Genomic DNA, 10,335 nt, shown 5'->3' on the forward strand with positions numbered 1-10,335 from the left:
ACAGTTGCCACTATAGTTGGATTAGGGCCGTTCAGTTGTAAGGCAATGGATTCAAATGAACCATAAGAAGGTACAGCGACAGGCGCGATTTTCAACTTCTCGCGGTATATTATGGCGAGACCCCCCCCTCTGCCTGAGTCACGGGGTTGACAGATGTAAACAAACCCAGGGGGGGTAGATTCATTAAGCTGCGAAAAGTCGTTATGCTGTTGCCATGTTTCAGTCAAACACAGAAAATCAAACTTACGATCAATTAAAAGATCCTGGAGGAAAGGACCCTTGTCCGTTAAAGAGCGGGTGTTGAATAGTCCAAAGCTGACGTTGCTGCAGTCCTGCTGGATGTTGACGTTAGCCGACCTGGCTAGCCTGGTAATGACACTGTGGTCAACTTTTCGTGTAGAGATCTTGGGGGGATGACGAGTAGAAGACCAGATGGATTGTATTGGTGTGGAGTCGTCGATGTAGAAACTCCGTCGGGATCCACGGTGGATATACTTCCGACTGGCATGACGAGCAGGATCCAGACAGCGATGCAGCACCGAGGGTGGATCAGACAGGTGGTAACATAGCTGTAAGAGCTCATCTGCGGTGTACTGGAGTATCGCCGTCGTTGGAACCAGGATGAAAGACAGGGCAGTCCAAAAGAGCACAGACCACACAAACATCCTGTTGATCCGCATAGTTGTCAGTGCTGGTGTTAAGCCAAAACAGGTAAGCTAGTCCACGGAACTATACCAGATAGTCCAAGCTTTAACTTGATAGTAAGCTTTTCAACAGTCAGGTAAAGCAGCATGAGATCAGGCCAAAGTACATCGGTTAAAATTCAAGAACATCAGTAAAAAAGTAACTAAAAACATTAAAAAGGGGGCCGGAGAGTAGCGGCAGCTAACCGCGCCAGCGTGCACTCAACCGGAAGTTCAATTGTATCTCCGCAATTAATACAAATGGGCCTTCCCTGGTCGTCCCACTGGAACCGGGGCCCCACAGGACGTAGGGGGTGGCGCACAGGACCTTGCCCCTCCTCCGAATACGACCTCTCTCTCACAATCGATCCGCCCTCGACTCGACCCCGACGAAGTTCACCCAACAGGTTCCGAGATAGTTCCGCCATCTGTCCCTTGACATCCTCTAATAGTTCAGTTCTCAGTTTCTGTTTCCAATCACTCGGTTCGACAGGCGCGGGTCCACTGGCACTACTTGCTCCCACACAAACCGGTGTACGAGTCGTCTCTCCCTGATCTAGTTCCAACGCCAAGGCCTCTTGTCGCAGAGCCTCAAAGGTCACAGTGGGGTCTCGTCGAAGCTGGAGTCGTATGCCCTGACGTACCGGCCCTTCACGCAGCCCAATGACAAATTGGTCTCGTAACAAGACATCTCCCTCACCTAATCCATGGTCCTGCCGTCCTTTCAACCGGCCAAACTGCTCCCGTAATTTCAAGGAGTATGCCCGAAGAGTCTGCTTAGGCCCCTGTTGATAGTTAAAAAACTGGGCACGAAGAGTGGCCACCAGGGTCGAGTCTCCATACAACCCGGACAAGAAGTCGAAGATAGTTTTCGCGGTAGCCTGTGTGGCTCCCGATGCAGCAAGAACTTCTCTTTTGGCTTTTCCTTCCAAAGATCCCAACACAAACTGTACTTGCTGTGATGGACTCAGTCCCTGTAATCCGGCCAGATATTCCGTCTGCGCCTTCCACTCATGCAAGCCCAACTCCGACCCTGGCCCTCCATAGCGCCGTGCCCGAGGAGCTCCCATAAAGATCGGCATGACTTGCGGACGAGCCGCTGGTGCCTCTTCATCCACCATCGTGTACCCGTGGCCGCTACAACTCACGGTGGGATACCCTGCCGACTACGCCACTTTTATGTCACCGGTGCGGGCCCGGATGACCAGCCGCCCCTGACTTGCACACCACCGCGAGGAGCCGACACCACGGGCACACAACAGATAGATGACGAGACCAGAGGTAATTTCAAAGGAATAACAATCTTTATTGAACACAATATATCAATGAGCATTGACGTAATAGACGGTCTTCCAGGTCTTCTTCAGCTACGGGGAGATACTGATTACTTGTCACAGTTTCGCCCTGACGGCGACTTCAACCATAATACGGCTCCTTTCAGGACTCAGACGGTAAGTAGGACGGTAAGGATCCTTCTCAGTACAGGATACTTTCGTCGGTGCACAATAGTGAAACAGTGGTTTAAAAGCTTACTTCACCAGCGATGCTGCATACTTCCAGACTCAGACGGTAAGTAGAAAGATAAGGATTCTTCTCAGTACAGAATACTTTCGTCGGTGTACAATAGTGAAGCAGTGATTTAAAAGCTTACTTCACCAACAATGCTGCAGACTTCCAGACTCAGACGGTAAGTAGAAAGGTAAGGATTCTTCTCAGTACAGGAGACTTTTGTTGGAGCACAATAGTGGGACAGTGGTGTTTTGAGAGCTTGCTTCACCAGCGATGCTGCACACTTTCAGACTCAGATCCACCAGCAATGCTGCATACTTCCAGACTCAGACGGTGAGTAGAAAGGTAGGAATTCTTCTCAGTATAGGACACTTTCGTTGGTGCACAATAGTGGGACCGTGGTTTGAGAGCTTGCTTCACCAGCTATGCTGCACACTTCCAGACTCAGATCCACCAGCAATGCAGCATACTCCCAGACTCAGACGGTAAGTAGAAAGGTAAGGATTCTTCTCAATACAGAATATTTTCGTTGGTGCACAATAGTGAAACAGTGGTTTAAAAGCTTACTTCACCAGCGATGCTGCATACTTCCAGGCTCAGACAGTAAGTAGAAAGGTAAGGATTCTTCTCAGTACAGGATACTTTCGTTGGTGCACAATAGTGGAACAGTGGTTTAAAAGCTTACTTCACCAGCGATGCTGCATACTTCCAGGCTCAGACGGTAAGTAGAAAGGTAAGGATTCTTCTCAGTACAGAATACTTTCGTCGGTGCACAATAGTGAACAGTGGTTTAAAAGCTTACTTCACCAGCGATGCTGCACACTTCCAGACTCAGATTCACCAGCGATGCCACATACTTCGAGACTCAGACGGTAAGTAGAAAGTTAAGGATTCTTCTCAGTACAGAATACTTTCGTTGGTGCACAATAGTGAAACAGTGGTTTAAAAGCTTACTTCACCAGCGATGCTGCATACTTCCAGGCTCAGAAGGTAAGTAGAAAGGTAAGGATTCTTCTCAGTACAGAATACTTTCGTCCGCTCAGCTTCATCACTCTAGACTTCTGATAGAGAGCAGATATAATGACTGGCCACAATCATGTAAGCAGGGGTTGGGGCCACTTCTCAGCAAAAATACATCACACTCGTGTTCACTTCAAACCCACAGCAATGAATCAATGTATATAAATAAGGCAAAAGCACTGCAATTCACTCACACGATAGGGCTGATCAGAGGCTTCAATCCATTCATTACACTCTCGGGGAGATATTTACTCTTCAGTTCCTCCTCAGCACACTCTGAAACACATAGCTTCTCCAACAGTCGGATTTACATTCACTGCATCCTCCTTGAGCTTTTCGAATATTCGTAAGATGAAACCAATTCACTTATCTTTCTCTCTCTCTCTTCGCAGCGCAGATTCAATTGAGAACTCAGTCCAGCAGATTCCCACAGACGAACTCCAATCCAGCAGACTTCAATGGGCAGCTTCCACACCCAGGCAACTTCCCAGAATAAGCTTGTATCCACTACTGCTCCGAGAAACCCAGAACCACAGAACACAGAACAGCACAAGACCAGCACGGGACCAACAACAGACCAACTTCCACAACACTCTCCCAATAGCCCTTTTATCTATGGCTTATGAAGCAAACAGCTCGTGTAAACGCCGCTCCTCTCTCTCTCTCGCACCTGTAGTTCATTAGCGCTAATCAGGCCAGGCAATGATTCTGCCACACCCGGAACCGGAGTGGGATGTGTCGCACACAAATCGTTCCCTCTGGAAACTCGTGACTCATCAAGGGGGTTCCGCTCGCTAAGCGTTTTTGTCACCCGTGACAGTAGGCATAGTCTAGTTTACAGTAAACAGTTAATAATCTATCCAAAACTAGTCAACGAAATGTTGTCTTTCATATTTCGTCTGTAACATAGGCATATCGTTTGTTGTTTTTATGAGCCTATATTAGGGCATATAAATATTAATTTGCAGTTTAATACATTGCTAATACAAAGACATTTTAACGTTATTTCAACATATTTCAGTCGATTTTCACTCATCTCAGTATAGCAATAGGGTTTGGTAAAAACGGTTCAGTTCATTCATTCACACACACACGTGATTCATATTTAAACAGTCTTTGCGGTTTACATACACTATGATATCGCGATTAGAACAATAATAAAAAAACGAACTTCTCAGATGGATATTTCAAGTGTAAGATTTATTTGTAAAAACTAAAGTATACATTTTATCACACATATTTCAAAGTTAAGGATTCATTAGTTTGAATAAAGCCTACATTGGAACAAACACTATAATTGCATCCTAGTTGATGGCTTTATTTTTGACAAAACAAACATAGCCTAATATATTTAACATTTGAGCAGAAATTGGTGAACAAAAGCTTATTCAATGTGGCAGTAGGCCTAGTCTAGTTTACAGTAAACAGTTAATAATCTATCCAAAACTAGTCAACGAACTGTTGTCTTTCATATTTCGTCTGTAACATAGGCATATCGTTTGTTGTTTTTATGAGCCTATATTAGGCCATATAAATATTAATTTGCAGTTTAATACTTTGCTAATACAAAGACATTTTAACGTTATTTCAACATATTTCAGTCGATTTTCATTCATATCAGTATAGCAATAGGGTTTGGTAAAAACTGTTCAGTTCATTCATTCACACACACACGTGATTCATATTTAAACAGTCTTTTTGGGGTTTACATACACTATGATATCGCGATTAGAACAATAATAAAAAAAAAACTTACTTCTCAGATGGATCCGTTGCTCCTCGAAATGAAAATAAACCAGCACATGTTCTGAGGTAAATGTCCCAGGATTATTCCTCACACAGCCTCGCAAGAAGAAATAGTACATTAATCTGATGTTTACATTTGTTGTGTTATCCCGTTTATGAGGGGCGTTGACACATTGCATGTGTTGCTTCAGATCATTTGCGTTTGAATACCGCGCGCTCTCTGTGGGCATGTCACATTAGCAGAATAATGAGCTGAGAGAACGATAATGAGATCGGCTGACACCTCTCTCTTTTTTTATAGATTACATAAACAGAGAATATTTATTTTAGTTTTGAATTAGATATTTTAAAAGTACAAACTTAAATGATTATAAATATATATTGCTCATGCTTGTGTGAATAGTATTCGCTAAGCTTTGTTTAAGTTTAGAGACGTGCTCCAGAAAAAAAGTTAACAGAGACAGAGAGGCAGAAAGCACACCCTGTTTATTTTCTTCATTTTACAAAAGCACACGGATTTGATGTCAATGTGAGTGTACACAAAAAAAAGAAGACCCTCTATAGTTTATAATCATGTATTGATTTTACTTATATGACCAAAAATGACGGAGTATTTTAAGTCTATGTTGCTGCTATGTGGAGAAAAAAAACGCAAAATGCGCCGGCGCGTTTCTGGACCCCAGAGGGTTAAGTCTATTGTGAAAAACCAGTCCTCGGACTGAGTCTGTGACACAATCATATTTAGCGTAAGCATACTTTGAACTTAAGATTCTGAAACCTGCTGTTTAATTGACGCAGGTCTAGAGTAGGACGCAACCCCTCATCCTCTTTCGGAATTAATGAAGTAATGGCTGTAAAACCCTGAGTGTATGCCGGGAGTAGGAACCCCTTCTACAGCTCCTTTTGCAGAAGTGTCAGTACTTCCTGCTCCATAACCAAAGCCTGCTCGGGGTCCACCACAATGGGGAGGACCCCTAGAAATCTGGGCGGACAAGAACCGAATTCTGAACCCTTTCCTATAGTGTGCAGGACCCACTGAGAAATATGTGGAAGTAGTTTCCACGCTGCCAGAAATTATACTAGGGGAACCAGTCTCTCAAGACTGGCCTCTGGATTTGGTTGAACAGTCACTACGGTGCCCTGAAGCGGCGAACCGTGAGGGAACAACCAAACTGACCGTTCTACGACCCTCCTCGGAGGATCGTATGGGGACGCTGACACCTCTGTGCCCTGAACGTCGAACCGGCAGGGAACAACCGAACTGGCAGCGCTGCGACCCTCCTCAGAGTGTTGCACCCCAGAGGGCGCCGAGGAGAAACGATTTCTCAAAACCGTCCCTGCCCCGGAGGAGCCCTCAGAAGCCTGATAGCCTAGTTTTTTGCGACAGGACTTCCTGTCTAGGCTTTATTAGAGATGACGACAGTCCTCAGATCTTGCCTACCTCTAGGTAGCTTAGTTCCTACGACCCTCCTCGGAGGATCGTTGGAAAAAGCAGGCACCTGTAGCGGCGAACCGGCGAACCGGCAGGGAAACCGAACTGACTGCTCTACAACTCCCCTCGGAGGATCGTTTGGGGACACTGACACCTTGGTACCTTAAACGGCGAACCGGTAGGAAAACCGAACTGGCAGTGCTACGACCCTCCTCGGAGAGTCGCACCCCAGAGAGCGCCGAGGAGAAACGATTTCTCAAAACCATCCCTACCCCGGAAGGGACCACCCTTAGAAGCCTGATAGCCTCGGCGTCAGGGCTTCCTCTTTGTCCAAGCTTCTTTAGAGATAAAACAGTCCTCAGATCTTGCATATCTCTAACTGGCTAGACTGCTACCGCCAGTATATATATCACTCCGTGGCCACCAGCAGGAAAACATCCGAACTGGTCGTGCGGTGACCCTCCTCAGAGAGTCGCCCGCCAGAGGACGCAGAGGAGAAACGATTTCTCGAATCCGTCCCTCCCCAGTATAGTTTATCTGTTTTTGCACGACACAATTCTCGAATAGCGTCAGTGCTGACAACCTCACAATCATCCATGTCCTTATAATATACCCACCAGCGCTGCCTAATAAAAAATTATTTATTTAGGATGGCTGGTGGGTAAAGTCGGGTTAAAAATGATGACGCCGACTCGGGAGAGAGAAAGCTTGCAAGCGTCTCTTTAACTCGAGGCACTGTCATACCAAGATACTTAATACCCAAGCATTACTATAGTTAGATGTTTGGGCTTTAAACACATAAAATAGAAACCGGCTTATTCCACGATCTCGACACCTCAGTGTGGAGATAGGGAAAAAACGGCAGTCCCCGACGAGGAGGCTGTGATACAGAGTTTTTCTGTTTTTAGATATATTTCATCTAATAAACTCTTTTTATTTTCACTCTCATAATGTTCAGCTGGCCAGTGAATATTTAACTAGCAACAGCACTAGATAAACCTCCTTTTAAAGCTCCTCTTTATTCAATCGAGTTATGAGCTGACTTATTTATTCATTGTAGTATTATCCCTTCGTGTGAGAATGAGAAGGAAGGAGACCGGGTCGGCTGGCTGAGGCTCGTGGGTAATTTATTAAATCAACTCAGATCACACTCGCGCCACATGCGCGTCAAACATAAATCTCATTCACGGTTCAAAATACTCGACAGGGTTTGTCTTCCCCCCACAGAGTCCTCTTTCCACGATCCCACAAGTCCTCAGCCCTCTCTCTTCGATCGCTGGTTCCAGTCTGTCTTTTATACGGTCTCCCTACGGCAATTACTGCAACGAGACACAGGTGTCAGTCATTTTGCACTTGACCCACTTACCGCCGCTCGTCTCTCCACTCTCTCTCTCGTCGCAGAGCTCGCTGAACCACGCCTCCCCCGCCACATTCATTTATTGAAAACTCAAACATCTGCCTTTTTCTTAATATCTTTATTTGCTTTGTTCTCTTTTTTTAAACAAAACACTAACGATACTAATTCCTCGGAACTGGAAATCACCAGCATTGTTGCGGTCTGTTTTCAGGGGTGCTTTATAGCTTCCTGGTCTATGACGTCACCCGCCTATGACGTCTCGCTCTTCCATTGGACTGATTATACACGTGCTTCACGACGCAATCACACAGGGCGTTCCGAATCTCAACGCAGCTGGAGTTCCCTTGAAAGGGAACTTTATCAGGATGCATATCCTGGATCCATGAAATATCTGGCCTTTAAAAATAAAAATCTGCCTGCCTCTCTCTATGGGAATTTAACATAGGGGTGTCCTGATTTATGCACCCTGTATTTTAAGGAAGAAAATATTTGCGATACATTATTCATTCACAAAGAAAATTGGTGTCCCTAAAGGTTGTAGTTTTCCTCATTTTTTTTAAATTAAGGCATCAATGTTTTTTTATTCCTCTTTTTAGTCAACTTTAGCATGGGTGTGTTCACTTATTCTAGGCACTGTGTGTATATATATATATATATATATATATATATATATATATATATATATATATATCGTCGCTGCCCGATGAAACTCACGTATGTCCAAAACGGTTACTTTTCAGGAAGTGAAAAAAACATCGTAATTTCACAGCAGTTGAACGTAGCGTTGTCATACTTCGTACGGCATCTTTAAATGTAACCATATTCTTGCCAGTGTAATGATATAATCCACATTTGACCAAAATCGAGTTTAAATGGACATACGTGCATATTTTACAGTAACGGTGGTCGATACGCGTTCTTCTGATCATTAATTAGAATGACCAAGTCGAGTTTCATAATGACAGATGAATAGGCTACGCTCAGTTTATTAAATAGCCTACGTCTCAGTTTATTAAATACGCTCAGTTTATTAAATGTCTCTTGCAAACTCGTCCCCTTGGAATTATAAGGTTCTATCTGACATTTTTGTCAAAATTGAGTTATTCACATATTCTTATTCTGTGACAACTTATTTACATTATGTGATGTGTTTTTTTTAAGTTGTGTACATTGTGGGACTTTTTATTGAAAAAACAAAAAGGTTCTATCTACAAAATCGAACTCTAACTTGGCTCTATAAGGTTCTATCTGCGTGAGCCAATCAGCACTTCGAATGCACAGAAGAGGACCAATCAGAATCAACTTTATATGTCATGTCTTTGGCTTTTTCCTTGAAGACAAAAAGAAACCCCATAAAGGCAGAATGCTATACATTTACAGTAAATTAAATATTCACTAAATTGTGTAGTGTTATGAAGTGGCTTCAATTTGGCCATTTTCTTTATAGTGTATTGGTTATTATTATTAATTATGAATGAGGTTATTATTAATAACTATTATTATTATAGTTATTATTATCTGAATTATACAAATATGCAGTGAGTAAATTGAATATTTAAAAAAAAAACATTTAACATACAATTGTGTGTGTGTGCGCGAGTGTGTGAAAGTGTGTGTGTGTGTGTGTGAGTGTGTGAAAGTGTGTGTGTGTGTGTGAGTGTTTGTGTGAGTGTGTGTGTGTGAGTGTGTGTGTGGGAGTGTGTGTGTGTGTGTGTGTGTGTGTGTGTGTGTGTGTGTGTGTGTGTGTGTGTGTGTGTGTGTGTGTGTGTGTGTGTGTGTGTGTGTGTGGAAGTGTGTTGGTGTGTGTGTGAAAGTGTGTGTGTGTGTGTGTGTGTGTGTGTGTGTGTGTGTGTGTGTGTGTGTGTGTGTGTGTGTGTGTGTATGTGTGTGTGTGTGTGTGTGTGTGTGACTGTGTGTGTGTGAGTGAGAGAGAGTGTTTGTGTGTGTGTGTGATTAAAAAAATAGTCTGACATTTTTTGTGATCATATAGTCAGTGAATCATTTTTCAATGATTATTTAACTTTATGAATTAATTTGCTGAAGCATGTCGATTTTATTGTAGTTTTTAAAGTCTTAAAATGTCTTAATTTTTACAATTTTAAGCCTTAAAGGTCAAATAGTTAACAATTTCATTGATGGGGTCTTAATTACAACAATAAACGTTAGCATGTTATTTCAGCCATACTGATGTCTAGAGAGAAAGCCATTTCACCTGGCCCACTTTAGCTGGAATAAAGTCCTGCTCAGATGTATTACAGTAGCTGCTTTCTGTCTAAACAAAAGAAAGATTAAAGTAACAATTTCTGCAATAATGTGTTTAATTACCCACCAAATTGGTAACGAAAATTAAGATTCTGCACTGGACAAAATATTTAGACCTACCTTGCTTAATTTGAAATGTCCTAAATACATGGAAGTGCTAAAAATATGAAATAAATGTCATAGAAAGGATACAATTTTACTTTCTAACACATGTTGAGACATTGTTACAACATTAATTTTATATTTAATGTTCAAATAATGTTTTGGCAGATAGAACCTTATAATTCTAAGCGAAAAGTGTTTTTTTAGAATTAGAAGGTTCTATC

Source organism: Siphateles boraxobius, unplaced genomic scaffold (assembly GCF_051911475.1).
Source record: "Siphateles boraxobius isolate OS27281-9 unplaced genomic scaffold, OSU_SipBor_1 204, whole genome shotgun sequence".
Classification (NCBI taxonomy): domain Eukaryota; kingdom Metazoa; phylum Chordata; class Actinopteri; order Cypriniformes; family Leuciscidae; genus Siphateles; species Siphateles boraxobius.